Source organism: Sminthopsis crassicaudata, chromosome 2, assembly GCF_048593235.1.
Source record: "Sminthopsis crassicaudata isolate SCR6 chromosome 2, ASM4859323v1, whole genome shotgun sequence".
In the NCBI taxonomy this organism is placed as follows: Eukaryota; Metazoa; Chordata; class Mammalia; order Dasyuromorphia; family Dasyuridae; genus Sminthopsis; species Sminthopsis crassicaudata.
In genome coordinates, this window is record NC_133618.1 from 200,614,124 (window position 1) to 200,631,576 (window position 17,453).

Sequence of the window (17,453 nt, forward strand, 5' to 3'; positions counted from 1 at the left end):
CTGTTGGAGTTTTTATTTTAAAAGAGTAAAGACGAATCCAGGTTCTGCATTGGAAAGTCTGCCTTAATGGAGTAAGGATTGAAAATTGTCTCACTTCTATCTAGCTCCTTGCTAGGAAGATTTAGCACTCAAATCTTTTTGCTTTTTTGATCCATGCCTGGGGCTCCTTAAAAGATTCAGTTTCACTAGAAGAGGTAAGGGTTGGGGGTCCTTTTCCTTTAAGACTATAGATATACCTAGATAAACAGTTCAGAGAAACCTCATCTACCCACACCCAGGGATTAATTACCTTTGCATATAAACTGAGCTGGCCTTAGGCAAAATTGTAAAATAGGTAGTATTTGTATTCTGCACTTATCTAGTTCTTTATCTCATTCTGTTACTTCCAGAATAATCTTCCTGCCTCCAAGGAGCTAGGTAGTCTCCAGCAGTTGTGCCCAACCCACACCTCTCAGCCAAAGATGTAAACATCCTTCCCACATCCACCTAGTCCAGAAACACCCCTTTTTACACCCTTCTTCTAGAAGGCCCTGATAGTTAGTTACTGGAATCTGGATCTGAAGAATGAGTTCCCTTTAAATTAGAGGATAATGGCTTCAGTTATTAAACAGCTATCTATGTACATCTTTCAAGGATGAGATCCAAAGCCACCTACTCTATAAAACCTTCCTTATTTGTCTCTTGTTAGGAATAATAACTCATCTTTGTATAGATTATATAATTCTTTGATAGTTATACCTAGCATCCACATAGCACTTTTAGGTTTATAAAGGACTTTACAAATACTATCATATTTGATGTTCATGACAACCCTGAGAAACAAGTGCTATTATTATCCCTATTTATAAAGATGAAAAAAAGGAAGCAAAGAGAGGTAAAAATCATTCACTGAGAATCACACAGCTACTAATTATTTGATGCAAAATTTGAACTCAAGGGCTCTGTCCAGGGCTCTATACATTAGACCACCTATTTGTTTTCTTAACTCAAACTCTGTGAAGTAGAGCATTAATATCCTTTTTTACCTAAGGAAACTGACAGTAAAGTTAGTAAAGCGATTTCCCCATGTCTGCACTATTAATAAAATCAGAGTACCTAGATCTCAAGGCTCCAAAAGGCATACTGTTTTCTGATACTTCACACTGCTTTCCTAGAAAAGTGATCTTTTCATGGTTCGTTTCAACAATGAGATCATTCAGGCCAGTTCCAATGATCCTGTGATGAAGAAAACCATCTACACTCAGAAAGAAGACTGTGGGAACTGAGTGTGTATCACAACATATCATTTTTATTTTTTTTGTTGTTGTTGTTGTTTGCTTGCATTTTATTTTCTTTCTCATTTTTCTTTTTGATCTGATTTTTCTTGCGCATATATATAAATGCATATATTGGATTTAATATATATTTTTACCATTTTTAACATATGTTGGATTATTTGCCATCTGGGGGAGAAAATGGGGGGAAGAGATGAAAATTGGAACACAAGGTTTTACAAGAGTCAATGTTGAAAAATTGTCCATGTGTATGTTTTCAAAATAAAAAGCTTTAATAAAAAAAGAAAAGTGATCTTTCATCTTTTAAATTTCTCAATGCACTATATTTACATACATCTTATGTTCTTGTCATGTTCTATTTTATATATGCACACAAATCTGAGTACTTTTGTGTTTTATCAGTTATTTTTGTATTGCCTCTCTCTTTTCTATTGGACTGAAAGTTAGGGCTTGAAGTCCAAAGTATTGCCTTATTTGTCTATGTATTTCTTTCAGAATCAAGCAAAGTTCTAGGCATAGAAAAGTTACTTGATACAAGCTTGTGAATTGCATACCAAGACATTGTGCTAAATTCTAGAAGATATACACAGATTATCATATTATGATATCTGCCCTCAAGGGAGTTTACAGTCTAATAATAATATTCATTAGTATACATATTTATATGGTGATGTAAGATTTTATTCAGTGTCTTAATCACACAAATCCTTTGAAGGAGGGAGCATAAGCATTGTTATTTCAATTATATATATGAGGAAAATTTGGCTTAGAGAAATAATTGACTTGTTCAAGACAACCAATAGGTTGCAGAATCAGCATATAAATCAAATTCCTATGAATTCTGGGTACTTTGGAAAGGTGTGAAAAAAGCCACACAAATTTATAAATTTATAAAAATAAACTATATGTGAATTGAAAAAAAATCACATGGAAAATAACTACTACAATGTTATTCTGTCACAGCTGATTTTCTTTGTCTCTTACTTGCCTGAGATTGAGGTCTATCTTTGAGACCTCCCTCATTTCATTTTCTTTATGTCAGTGGAATGCTGGAAACATTTAACAATGGGCTCAAAAAAATGTTAGCACACTTCTATTTTTCTTTCTTCCACCCCTCCTTTTCCTCCCCCCCTCCTCAAGAAAACATATAATTTGATGTAGGTCATACTAGTACAAATCAAAACAAAAGGGAAAAATCACAAGAAAGAAAAAGCAAACAAAAAAATATGAGAATAATATGTTGGGTTTGTTTGTTTGTTTGTTTGTTTTCTATCCCTGAAACAATTGAAGTTAAGTGACCTGCACAGCTAGGATGTGTTAAGCATCTGAGGCCACATTTGAACTCAAGTCTTCCTGACTTCAGAGCTGGTACTCTATCCACTGTGGCATCTAGCTGCCCCAATAGTATGTTTCATTTGCATTTTTCACTAATTTCCTTGATATTCTGGACTTCTCATTCTTCCAGATTTTGTTATTATTTTTAAGGTCTATAAAATAACTTTTTAGTAGTTTGAACCCCATGGCACTGAATAAGTAAATCAATTTATGTAGAAATGTCCTTTTTATTACATTAGTTCAGTCTACCCATGAGTAATTTATATCTTTCCAGTTGTTTAGTTCTGACTTTATTTGTGTAAAAAGTTTTATAATTGTGTTCATAAAGTTCAGAGTTTGTCTTGGCAGATAGATTCCTAAATATTTTATATTGTCTACAATTATTTTAAATGGAATTTCTTTTTCTATCTCTTGCTGCAGGACTTTGTTGGTAATATATAAAAATGTTAATCAAGATACACTTTTAAGTTTAATTTGTCTTATTAACATTTTTTCCATCACTTTCTTGTCTAGATAATCAACATGACATTAAATTGAAGACTGATCTATAGTGAATTTTCAAAGTTTTAAATGCTCACATCAAAAATTGAACAGTTGGGGTAGCTAGATGGTGCAGTGGATAGAGCATCAGCCTTGAAGTCAAAAGGACTTGACTTCAAATCTGGTCTTAGACACTTAACATTTCCTAGCTGTGTGACTCTGGGCAAATCACAGAACTCCAATTGCCTCAGCAAAAAAAAAAAAAAAAAAAAAAAAAAAAATAACATTCACTGTGGGTTTTTAGTAAGAGATGGTTCCAGGGGTCGCTTCAAATTTCTTTATTTTAGTTTCAAAGGATAAAATGTTTCTCCTTTTCAAGGGCAACTCCTTTAATGTGAGGCTCAAATGAGAAGCATTTTGCAAACCTTTAATAGCTTAATGCCAGTTATGATGATGATGATGATGATGATGATGATGATGATGATCTGTTACTCCTCCTTCTCATTCTGCTTCTTGCTGCTGCTACTACTACTACTACTACTACTACTACTACTATTGTAATGCCTGAGAAACTGAGGCAAGATAGAGATTAGAGAGTATTTAATAATTTATTTAAAAGAGAGAGATTTATATGGGACCAAATGGATCTATGGTTTGGTCCCAGGGCTGAATGAGACTATTATCTCCAAGAATCCAGAAAACAATGTGAGTTCTCAATGACATATATACACGTGGCTCAGACTCAGGGACTAGATCGAGGCAGGGCAGGAGTCAGGCTGCAGAGAGTGGGAACGGGACTCTGACAGGATGTGGTGAGCCACCAGAGATGGGATGACATAATGGGGAGAGGAACCCAGGAGACTGGTATCTGACATTCCAGTAGCTTAGGATGGGGAGAGGCATTCTGATATTCTAAAATACAAGATCTTTTATTGTTATCAGATATTCTGATTAAAAGGGAGGGGTAGTTTTGCAGAATTGAGCAGAACAATTATAAATTGAGGCAGAACAATTAGAGAAACCAAGGCAGGACAATTTAGGGAAACTGAATCAGGATAATTAGGGAAACTGAGTCAAGACAATAGAAGAGAACTGTGGCATAATATTACTACTACTGTGGCATAACATAACTACTACTACTATTACTACTACTACTACTATTACTACTACTACTAAGAGGCCTCCAAAACCAAAATAAATGAAGTCCAGATTTGTAGCAAGATTTGTAAGGTGTGAATGTTTGCTCAGGAAATTGAACAATTGGTTGGTGCTGGCTTCAGCACCTTTCCTTCCTTATCTCCTCTAGGAGCTTACCTGATCAAATGTTTTCTTACAGTTTCTCTTTTAACTTTTTCTTCCAATCAATAAAAGTTACTAGAATTCCCTATTCTTATGCAAATGTAAGGGACCTTTGTTCTTGAAATAGGTCTCTAGCCATTTAGGCAAACTTTGTATATAGCAAAACAACTCTCCAGGTCCAGTTTGTTCAAATGCTTTCCTGAGGCAAGTAAAAGTTTCAATGTAATTTGCCTTTCTCTAACTCAAGCTATTAGAGGCCAGGAGCAGAGTTGAAAGGAATTCCTTCTCCCTAATCCAGTTCTGAGTGAGTTCTTACCTGGCTTTCTGAGCTTTTTAAGTGCTGATTGCTACCCCATTCCCTTCCCCTCTTGGATTTGGTGGATGAGTGAATTTCAATTGGTGAATGAATGAATGAATGAAGTATTTATTAAGTACTTATTACATACAAAGTAATTGTTTTAAATGCTAAGGGTTTAAATAAAAAAGACAAAAACAAAAAACAAAAAACAAACCATAAGATAGTTCCTATTCTCAAGGAACTCACTTTTTAATAGTTGAAAGAATATATATTATAGATTTCATCTTCAAGTCATATGTAAAGGTCTCACCAAAGCAGAGGGTGATGCTTTTTTTTTTTTTTTTTTTTTTAATATTATTTCCACTGATATCAGGGCACTTAGGTGATATATATATATAGTGGATAGAGCTCTGGGCAGGGAGTCCAGGAAGACCAGAGTTCAAATCTGGCCTCTGACACTAACTGTGTGACCCTGGTTAAATCCCTTAACCCTGTTTATTCCCCCCCCCCCCTTTTTTTTTTCTGTAAAAATGAACTGGAGAAGGAAATGGCAAACCTCTCCAGTGTCTTTGCCAAGAAAACTCCAAAAAGAGTCATTAAGGATCTGAATATAACTAAACCACTAACCACTGATATTACTGATAATATAACTTCCTATCACTTTCTGGTATTGATCTATTTAATAGCAAGTATTTTGGTGACAGTGTTTCCTTTTCTAGCACTTCGACAGATACGTCTGTATCCCCAGGGAGCAGATGACAAACATGCATCTCTATCGCTTTCACTTCTCAAGATAACCTATTAGAAACATTGCTATTCCAAAGTTTTTTTGAATTCTTGAATTATTTTCATTGAGATTTGAGGGAAAAGGGAGATCAAAATAGAAGCAGTCCTTTGACTTCCCTGACATTTGCTGCCTCTTGCCTCCACCCTCAGGATATTTTGCTGCTTTATCTAGTTTACTTGTCTGCGTTGTGAGTGGCAGTTGATTGAGTAAATAGCCCTTCCTAGGTAGAAGTTGTTTCCATTGATGATGGCTTCAAGGACTGGTCTAAAAATGAACTGGTACTCTGGGTAGTGGGAGGTTTGGCTGCCCTTCCTGAGAATCCTGTGCTTGGTGAGATGATGAGAGGTCTCCATAACACAAACATTTTTCATCTTTGATTTGGAATGGTTTGTTGTACATTCCTTTTTCTCGCTGGGTTGTCAAGTCTCATTGATTTGACTTTATAATATTTTTCACCACTGTCCCATCATATTTCCCCTGAACTGTTGTAGTATCCTCCCAATTGGTCTCCTTAATTTCAGTCTACTCCACATTCAATCTCCTCACTTATTGATTTCAAAATAATCTTCCAAATACACAGTTCTACACCAGACTACATTATTTTACTGCTTAAATACCTTTAATGTTTTTCCATTTCTTTTAGAATTTAAAAAAAAAAAAAAGGAATGAAGGCCTTTTACAATTTCATTGTGATTTTTTTTTTCCAGAATCATTTCAAATTACTCTTCTTCATGTACTGTACATTCTAGCAAATTAAACTGAAAGTTGTTTCCTGAACTTCCCTGCTGTCTCACCACTATTGTGCATTGTATGAATATACAAGCCATTGCTTATTCTTGAAATGCATTCTGTCCCATCTTTGCCTTTCAGAATCTTCTTCTTTGGAGGTTCATTCAGTTCTGGCATTATGTCCTTCATGAAACTGAGCTGATCCCCAGAGCTGAAAATATTCTTTTCTTCCTTTCTTAAAAATAAGCTTTAGATCTTTTATTTTGTCCTGTGTTTCCTTACCTTGGGTATACATGCCCTATTGTCACTATTACAACAATAACACTAACAATATTCATGAGTGCCTACTCTGTGCCAGGCTAAAATTTCTACAAATATTATCTCATTTTATCTCTACAAAACCTCTGGAGGTAGGTATTATTATTATTTTTGTTTACTATTCCCACATTAGAAATACACTTAAATAACATTTAATTTTTCATTTAATGTGAAACAAAATATTCCATATTACATTTTGGTTGTGGCTTTTTAGCTGACCACTTGCTCTGAATATAAAGGTCTGCTATAAGAAGAAAAAGTAGGAACATAATTATGACAGAAAGTATCTTTTATCTCTATTTGACTTCAGGTATTAATCACAAAGGAAGACAACACATGTCATAACAATCCCACCCTATTGCCACACTCCAGAAAAGGTGGGAATCATTCTTATAGAAAGGAATGCAATTTGGAAATCAAGTTAGAAGGACCTAACCTTGAGTAGAGTTCAAAAGCCATCCTTCAAGCTCCTTTTTCCCAAATGTAAACAAACCTCCACTTGTACCTTTTGAGAAGTTTTGTGGCATTTCTCTGGGATGGGGAGGTAAATATTATTATTGCCCCACTTCACAGATGAGGAAATTGAAGCAAATAGGTCAAGGGACTTGCCAGTGTCACACAACTACTAAGTATCTGTGGAGAGATTTGAACTCAGATCTTCTTAACTCCAGGCCTAGGATTATCCATTGAGCTACCTATTGTAGGTGTGCTAATAGGCAGCTAGGTAAGTCAGGTACTGTGTCATTTTGGTCTAATATATTATAGGTGTTTTTCTAAGTAAAAGTTGTGATGAGAGCATCAGTCATTTCTTCAGCATGTGAAACTCCTTCCCTATTGATACTCATCTGTAATTCAGGGATTTAGAGAATTACTTGAACCTAATCAATGATTTGCTTTTATGGCAGAAGCAAAATCTGAAAGCAACTGTTCCTGACTCCACAGCTGGTAGGCTCTGCATTCTGTCCTGTAGCTCTTTAGTTCAGACTTGTGATTCCTCCTGGGAACTTCTGCAAGCATCAATGTTGACATGCACATTTTTATGAAGACATTAGTAGGATATTAAAAGGTGAAATGACCTATACAGGATCATGCAGCTATTAGGTTTCAGAGACAGGACTTAAATCCAAGTCTTTCTGAGAGGTTGAGTGCTTCTATACAGTCCTCCTTGGAGTCTCTAGAAGATGCATAATTAATGTTTGTTTAATGAATAAAAGCTTAGAGGAGATAGTCAGAGTTGCTACTTTAGAGACCTCTTTGACTTTCCCTTCTTCACCTCTAACCAGTTTTACCTTCAATGTGTCTCCCATTTGTTGTGTTCTCTCTCCTCTCACATATACCACATTAGTCTAGGACCTTATCACCTGTCACAAGAAAAGCTGTAATAGTCTCTTAATTTGTCTTTTTCCCACCATAAATCAATTACTCAATCTAAAGCCATTGAGGAATGCAAAGAACAAAGGATTACAGTTCCTGTTCTAAAAGATTTTACAATTTAAAAGGGGAGACAAGAATATGTTATCTATCCTAACAGTTATGAAAAGAATCTTCCTAAGGTACAACTTAGATTACATCACTTGCAAACTGAAAAGAATTCATTGGTGCTTCAATATCTACAAAGTAGGCATAGTAGATAGAATGTTGGGCCTGAGAAGACTCATTTTTGTGAGTTCAAATCTAGACTCAGATACTGATTAGCTGTATAACTCTGACAAGTCACTTAATTCTGTTTGCCTTAGTTTACTAATTTGTAAAATGAGCTGGAAGAGGAAATAGCAAACCACCTTAATATCTTTGCCAAGAATCCTCCAAATAGGTCATGAAGAGTTGGACATAACTGAAACTCATTTTTCTAACTTTATTCATAGAACTCCCCTTTACCAACTCAGTTATATTTCAAATGAGTTATTTATTTCCTGTTCCTTGAGATGAACATTCTATCTTTTTGTAACTGAAAAAGCTGTCTCTCCCAAGTTTAGAATTCATTCATTCTTCATACCTGTCTCTCATAATAATTCTTGTCCTCATTCAAAGCACAACGAAAATATTGCCTTTTTCTAGAAAGCCATCCCTGCCCCACAGTAGTTAGTTCTCTCCCTCTTTAATCTTCTTTGCACTATATTTATTTCTACCCTGCCCCTACAAGTAGAATCTAAGCTTCTTGACATCCGAGACTATTTTGTTCCTATTTTGTCTCTTTAGTGCTGGGCAGAGTACCTTGAAGCTAGGATTCACTTGATAAATGATGGTTGAATTGAGTTGAGTACTAGTAGAATAGATGTGCTACCTCTTGCATAGGATTTATTTTAATTTCAGTGAAGAACTTCACTGTCTCATTCCAATGCAGTGACTAATGGAGAGACTTTAGGCATCATGACAGGCCAGTGAAGGAAAGATCTTTGTACCAAAAAACTTTTCCCAGGATGGGATACTCAAATTATGATATATACAATGAAAATTTCCAGAACCATTACACATATCTTTGAAAACTTATGCTTTTTCTTAAAGCATATGAGAATCCTACATATTATATTACATATGCTACACATAATGTGTCAACAAAGCAAGTATTTGCTTTAAAAATAATCCCTTCACCCTTTATAAATGGGACAAAAGGTCAAACCACTTAAGTGATCTCTAAGCTATACTTCATCAAAATCAGACATGAAGAAAAAATATTTCATCTCCATCATAATTACTGATTCTTTTTTTTTTTTTTTTTTTGTCCTGCAGAAAGAAGCAAAGGAAACTGAGTCATGGCTGGATCATCACTTTTGGCCATAACAGTAAGATTATAATGGAGGAGGGAGAAAGAAGCTGGAGGCTGTGATTGTGAAATTTGACTAAGATCATTTGAGTGCATCAGCCTGTGGAAGAACTATAAAGAGAAAGGTCTGAATTTTCATATATATGTATATATATAAAATGCCAGCCATAGACATCCACTATCTCTAGTAACAGATTTCTAGTTGTTGGAAATTCAAATAATAGTTAACTCAGGAAAAAGCGCTGATTTTGGTTCTCAGTCACCTGCCTTTTATTAAGTCAGTCTTGAGAGTTTGGATGAACTTGGATAAGATAAGTGGTGTCAGCTAAAAATGTAAAGGAATTCCATATATTTGATTCAAGCTGGTTGTTTAAAACATTGTGGTAGATTGCTGATAATGATAGCTGGCATTTATATAACAGCTTCCAAAATCCTTTATATAATTTTTCAAATTTTAAATTTATCTATTTATTTAAAGCTTGAATAAAAAATAGAAAAAAGTAGAAAAAACAGAAAAATAAGAAAAGAATTTCCATGTGCTCAGCAGAACATGAGAGGATACAAAATATAAAACAATACATTTCTATTTCAAGAAAGCCCATAAAATAAATATTACACATTGTGTTCAGGGCTGTCTCTCTTTGATTTCTTGCAGGCTTTCTTTTGTCCTTTTGTATCTTTTGTACTTTATTCTTTTTTTCCCCTTTCTTCTTCCTACCTCCCCCAAAGAGACTACAGTTAAATAGTTTGTGAACTACAGTTTAAGAAACTTCAGTCTATTTGAGAGCAACCAAGAAGGTAAAGGATTTCAAATACTTAAAATCTAAGAAATGTTTGAAGAAAGTGGGGGTCTCAAGCCTGAAAAAGGGGATAGCATAGTATCTGTCCTCAAGTTTTTTGGGATCTCTTATGTAAAAGAGATTTATTTCTCCCAGACAACAAAAACCAAAGCAATCAGTGGAAATTGCAAAGAGGCAACTTTATTCTTTATTCTAATTTGTTCTAGAATACTTGCAAACCAGTCTATGACATTTTGCTCTTCCCCATGGATTGTCAAAAGATAGCAATTAGTCAGCCCAGATTTAATGATTTCCTTTTAAAAATTAGTATTTACTAAGGAGATACAGCAATATCTATTGGTATAAAATATCTCTTGAGACTGATAATGTTATGTTATCCCATTAACACATCCAGAGCCAAAAGGAAAATTGTGATTGTTGTTCAGTTGTTTTTTCAGCCTTAGTGGACTCTTTGTGTACCCATTTGGGGTTTTCTTGGCAAAGATACTAGAGTGATTTGTTAATTTCTTCTAATGTTCATTTAACAGATGAAGAACTGAGCTAAACATCGTTAAGTGACTTGCCCAACATCACACAATATCTGGGGCCAAATTTGAACTCAAGAAGATGAGTCTCCCTGATTCTACATCCAAGGTTCTACCTATTGCACCATTTAAGGAAAATTGACTCAAGCTTTAAAAAGCACATATAACAAAGAAGTAAGTCATGGTTGCTGAAAGCATTTCCATCTACTTGGTGAGCTGCTTTTTAAGTTTTGCATAGTATAGATTTTTGCTGGGCTTCTTGGAGAGTCTTGAAATTGCTATTAATGTTTAACTGAGCTTCAGAGAAAGATACTTCCATCAGCCACTGTTGTACTAGGAACACTATGGCTATTGTTGATGGAAAATTCGAAGTCTTCCAAACTTCCTCATCTATTAAGTGAGCTTTGCCAAGAAAACCTCAAATGGTTTCTCAAAGAGTCACATTATAATTGAACAGCAAAACTCGTTTTCCTTTGTCATTTAGTACATATAAGTTTAGTATTAATGTTATTTTATTGTCTAAAGTTCCTATCAGTATAACAAATTTGCCCAATTTACCTCTCTTAATTAGTTCTAATTTTGATCTTGCCTTAAGTGAGATCATGATTACTATGCCTACCTTGGTGGCTGCCATTGAAAGACAATAAGCTTACTCCTACTTCTTATAATAGTTGTAGGAATTTTTATGCTTTCCTTGTAAGCAACATATATTTGGATTCTGCTTTCTAATCCTTCTTTTCTGTCCACTTACATTTTATGACAGTTAATTCTGTCATTTGTTTAGTTCTTTGCAGACTATTCTCTCTCTCTCTCTCTCTCTCTCTCTCTCTCTCTCTCTCTCTCTCTCTCTCTCTCTCTCTCTCTCCCCCTCTGTTTTTGTTGTTCATTCAGAAAGAAGAAAGTATTGAATGAGGAGTTCACACAGTTTTCTAGGTTTGATGTATCATGCTTCTGCCCCTCATCTCTTTATTATCATCTGGAGACTACTCAGGGGGGAGATGTATTCTTTTTCTTCTTTTTTCCCTTTTAAAAAAAATTATCAAAATATAACAAAACCACTCTAAAGCATTCTTTCTTATTTGATTCCCTTTGTTCTTGATGACATTAAGGTTCCAGGAGACACTTATATGATGTTACAATTGTACATCCTTCTATTAGAATGTAAATACTTCATCCTTGTTTAGTTTCTTGCTATTGTTTATGCATATTTATCATTTTATGTTTTTCTTATCACCTGTATTTATATTTCAAAATTTCTACTCATCTTTTGTATTTTCACCAGAAATACTTAAAAGAAATCTGTCATGTATGGTTCTCATCTTCCCTTGTAGAGTTATACTCATTTTTGCTGGTTGTTATTTTCGATTGTAAGCCCATATATTTTTGCTTTCTGGGATAGACAATTGCTAGATATCCATTATTTTAGAGTAGTAGCTGCTAAATTTTGTTTGATTCTAACTGTGGTTCTTTGATGCTGTAATTCTTACTAGATGCTTAATAGTGTTTGTTCTTTGACTTGTAAGGTCTGGTTTTATGCTATAATGTTCCTAGAGATTTTCACTTTTAATAAAGGTAATTGATGGGATTTTTTTGTTTTTATTTTGCTCTCTGATTCTAAGATATTTAGGTAGTTTTCTTCTGTGATTTTTAAACATGTAATATCTATTCTCTCTTTTGCTCTTTTTTTTTTTTTTTGGTCATAGATTTTAAGTAGTCCAATTATTTTAAAAACATTTATCCTGATTTGTCTTTCTTTTTTGTATTTTCTTCTGGGTTTTTATTTAGCCTTTTTACTTTGTTTTAATATTTCTTGTATTATGGAATTATTCATTTGTTTTTGGGTAAGATTTTGTACTTCTTATGCTTAACTGTAATTTTCTTTCCAAGCCTTTTCTCCATTTCTCTTATTTGTTTGCAAATTCTTTCCCTTTTTACTTTCATTTTATGTATAAAACCACTTGATAAGAATTCTACACAGATGTGTGTATGCATATATATATATATGTATGTATATTATATATATGTAGTTTAAAATTTTTTTGCTTCATTTCTTCTAGGCATTCCAGTTGATCATATGCCTGCATTGTATTTTTGAAACCTTGTTTCTTTTGAAGTTTGTTTTTTTTTTTTTTTTTTTTCCTGGATTTTAATTGTAGGTATCCTTATTACTGTAAGAAATTATTTTGGGGGGATTGGGGGTTGGATTAATTGGTTTTTTTTTCTTTTTTGTTCATTCTTTCAGCTTTATTTCTGGACTTCAGAGTTTCCAACAGGGCCATGTTGTATGTACTTCTAATGGGAATGTTTTGGCCTTGCTTGGTCCTGTTTTGTATTTTGTTGGCTTGTGCTGTTACATCTTTGGCTATTATATTTTCTGAATACTATGTTATTCAGGGATATCCAAAACTATTGACCTAATGTTTTCAGTGCATAAGTGTCCCGATCCAAGGCAAAATTCAAATTTTGCCTTTCTGGCTTAGCTTTGAAAGCTCCTGACAAGGATTTGGGTCTAAACAATACAATTGTGTTTTGCACCTGGTTGAGCTCTTATACTGATGCTGGTTTTAGTTACTTTCAGCTAGTGGAAGGATTTGTGGTTTCAGAGTGACTAAACTGCAGTTTCCAGCTTGGTCTGGGCACCCTGCCCTAGCTATTCCATGGCAGATTTCAGAATAGGCTGTGGCTTGGCTAGGAATTTCTGTTCTGTTTCTGAGATTACACTCACAGAGTTACTGTTTAGTTCTGAACCTGATTTTTGACTAGCACCCCAGCCTTTGATGGCTCCTAGAAATAGCCAGGTGGTGCTGGTGATAAAGAGCTGGACCTATAAACAGGAAGAACTGAGTTAACATCTGGCCTCAGACACTTACCAAGATTGTGACCCTGGGCAAGTCACTTAATTTCTGATTGCTTCAATTTTCTAAACTGTAAAATGTGAATAATTTTTTAAAATAGTATTTTATTTTTCCAAATATGTGCAAAGATAGTTTTCAATATTCACCTTCGCAAAATCTTGCATTCGAAATTTTTCTCTTTCCTTCACCCCTCCAAGACACTAAGCAATCTAATATAGATTAAACATGCAATTTTTCTAACCATATTTCCATATTTGTCATTCTGTACAAGAAAAATCAGATCAAAAGGGAAAAACACAAGAAAGAAAGAAAAATGAGAAAACAACAACAGCAAAGGTGAAAATACTATGCTTTGATCTACATTCAGTTTCCATAGTTTTCTCTTGGATGCCAGATGGATCTTTTCATTACAAATCTATTAGAATTTCCTTAAAACATCACATTGTTGAAAACATCCAAATCCATCACAATTAATCATCATATTATCTTGTTAAAAAAAATGCAGTGTTGTCTTGGTTCTGCTCATTTCACTTAGCATCATAAAAGTCTTTCTAGATTTTTCTACAATCATCCTACCTGTCATTTCTTGCATAACACTAATATTCCATTACATTCATATACCATAACTTATTCAGGCATTCCTCAACTAATGAGCATCCACTCAATTTTCAGTTCCTTTTTCATTACAAAAAGGGCTGCTACAAACATAAAATGTTAATGATAACAACATCTACCTCACAAGTCAAAATCAAATGAGATAATAATGATAATGTAGTTAGCATAATGCCTGATACATTGTAGATGTTATGTAGTTGCTTATTCTCTACCCTGTCCCATCCCCTTTTTGATAAATTACAAGTTCTGTTCTAAGTTCACATTGTAGACACCTTGTAGCTCTGAAATATGAATGAGAAAGCTTACCATCTGTTTCTGTTCCCTTCATAGTTTTAGTACACTTTGTAGAGGATCAAAGACTTTTTCTCTTCCTAGAGTATCATCTCAAGTTCCAGCTCAGTCCCTTCACTAGATGACTCTTTACAAAGCTCTACTGATTAGATCTTGTTCCCAAGGTCTGCACACTTCTCTCTCTGTCTCCTTAAGGAGATTTGAACCAGTAAAACAACTCACTGATTTTGTGTTGGGTTTTCGAGTCAGGATTCTGTCAGTTATGTTTTCTCAGTTTTGGGGAAGTATTTGTATAGCTAGGGATAAACTTCTTCCTACTCTTCCATGCAAATGGATCTCCTTAAGGGATAGCCATCTTAGCAGAAATTCACTAATTTCTTTAAGTCTAAAACATATATAAACATGTTATTTTTATTAATACATTAGAACAAGAATAGTAGACATTTAGCTAATGTCTTAGGAATGCTGTCTGTTTTAACTTGGATAGTTATTTTGGGACTTCTTAGAATATGGCAGAGACATTTGTTATAATTCTAAATTATGATAATATAATGTATTATAATGTTCAATAATGATAAATTCACATATATACAATATCCTGAGTAATCCCTGTGATCCAATTGATGAGTTTAGTTTTACAGTAAAAACACAATAATAATGTGGTGACAAATAATTGTTCCACTATTTTATTGCAATTAGAAATTTCAGAGAGCTCATAACTAATAAAATAAATGATGCCAGTCAGTAAAGAAATTGACTTATTCTTTACTTTTCATCTATAATTCAAAGTCACTATTATTTTTCTTCCTTGAATGCCAAGCACATGAGATTCTCTCACACCATAAGAATAAAAGAAAACAAAATATCTGTTACATTTTGACTACAGTGTATATTACTGTGAGGAGGGTTGGGAATTCCTAATCACTGAAGAGTTTTCAATTCAAATTGAAGTATATGTGCCTTTTTTTTAGAGCAGGTATTCTTAAAATGAGTATCAGTGAATTTATTTTTTAATAATCTGAAAAAACATATTTCAACATAATTGCTTTTCTTTATAATCCTATATATATTTTATGTATTCTAAACATTATTTTGAGAAGGTGTCTATATTTTTCATTAGCCTGCCAAAAAGATCCATGACAGAGTAAAGGTTAGGAATCCTTGGTTTAAAGATATCTGAAGGCTCTTTCCCATAACATGTTGGTATGCCCACTGGTAAGAGGTCACTGGAGGTTCCTGAAGACTGCCTAACTGAAAATCAGGAGGAAGAAGACATGTCAGGGGAGTCACACCATTCTGTGCTCTACAAAAGTAGGCTGATGGACCAACTTATTTTATACTAGCTTTCTTTAAAATTCCCTTTGGAACTTTTTTCTTATGCCTTCTAGAAAAGAAGACCACAGAGAGAGAATTAGGCTTCTTTAACAATAGAATGTCTTTCTAAATCTTAATCTACCAATCATCAGAGCTCCCCTGATCAAATCCCTTATCCTCTTTACTACCTTTTAAGAAACTTTGGAGAGGGCACATGGAAGTATAACATGAAAGAGGAATCAAATAGCCTGAAATAGACTGATAACAATTAAAACAAAGCCAATCAGGAAATAAAATCAAATTATGGTTTTCTCTTGAACCCACAATTGAAAGGAACTATTTTTGTACTTAGAACTTTGCAACAAGAATTGGAAGGCAGTCATTATTTGTAATAAAGTAATAACACCTCTTATTCTATAATACTTTGAAGTTTATCCATCTCACAAAATACTATAAAGCTGTGAAAAAGATTAATCTGTAGAAAATTTTATATGTTGTATAATCCATCTCAAATTGCTTGCCTTTTCAATGAAAAGGGGGAGAGAATTTGGAATTCAAAGTTTGAAAAATAGAATGTTAAAATAGTTTTTATATGTAATTTTAAAAAATGAAATATTTTTTTAAAAATAAATTATGAAAGCTGCTAACCCCCAAAAAGTTTTATGTGGGAAACAACAAAGCCAGACCCCCTGAAGAACATTTATACAGAGAACTGGAAGGAAAATCATAAAGAGATTAAAAATGGAACAGATCTGCCAGCATTTTTATAGCAATCTATTCTCATCAATATGGCAGTTGGATTCTAACAACTCAATATACAAAATGCCATATGAGGACATGGAAATGGCATTTAAGAAGATGAAGTTGGAAAGGATAACTAGTCTAGACCAATTGCACATAGAAGAAAACCAAGCTGTAGTTGACACAATTTTAAAGCAATGAGTGATAAATTTTTACAAAATCATGGACAAGATTATTACCAATAAAAAGACAGTCTGGATAATATCAACAACTTCCAAAACAAAAGCTTATGTTCTCTTCTCTGTAAAACCTTTATGAGAATAACAATATGAGGAGGAAAAATGGAAATTGTCTGAAAAGACTGCTTTGGATATCCAGGGAGTATATCAATCAACTTAGATTTTTCAGCGATGTATACATAAGAATTGTAAGCAAGAGACAGAATGTTTAATTATAAAAGCATGTCATGGTATGGGTCAGAATTGTCCTAAATGAGATGAGGCTGGTGAGTTAAAGACAACAAAAAAATTTAAATTGAGTTATAGAGAGGGAAATAAGGAGACTAAAGAAAAAAATTTTTTAAATTGCCCAGAGTGGCTAAGATGATTATAATCATCAGAGAAGAGAAAGCAGAATTGCTTATTTATTTCATTTTTTTTTTTTTTTTACTCTTCCAAGAGTACTGACTTTTTAATGGGAAAAGAAAGGAAAACATACCTCATAGGGAGTTAATATCCCAAGAAGATAAGTAAAGGGATAATAAAATTAACCAGCTAAATGATTAATTTGAGTCACTTGATCAAGCTGAGTTATCTCTCAAGTAGTGAAAGCATTAGTGGGATGTGATTCTTTAGTCACTATGTCTTATTTGTCAGTGAAAGTATAAAATGGGAGAAGCACTGCAATATTGGAAAAAGGAAAGTATTTTCACAAGAAGAAGAAAATAGAATTTCATCGAGGAACTTGATTTGTATCATTAGAATAATTCTCAAGCCTATTCAAGCTGCTGAACATCCAAAAAGAAAACTG

At 33.8% G+C, this 17,453-nt stretch overlaps 1 long non-coding RNA gene across 1 annotated transcript in view; it reads left to right on the forward strand.

The window, feature by feature from the left end:
* The first annotated feature begins 9,256 nt into the window (after nt 1-9,256).
* Nucleotides 9,257-17,453, forward strand: part of LOC141553348 (uncharacterized) — a 46,323-nt gene continuing 38,126 nt past the window's right edge. Inside the window, exons 1-2 of the long non-coding RNA XR_012485414.1 lie at nt 9,257-9,409; nt 10,612-10,782. This is a non-coding gene — a long non-coding RNA (uncharacterized LOC141553348). The remainder of the gene's footprint in view (nt 9,410-10,611; nt 10,783-17,453) is intronic.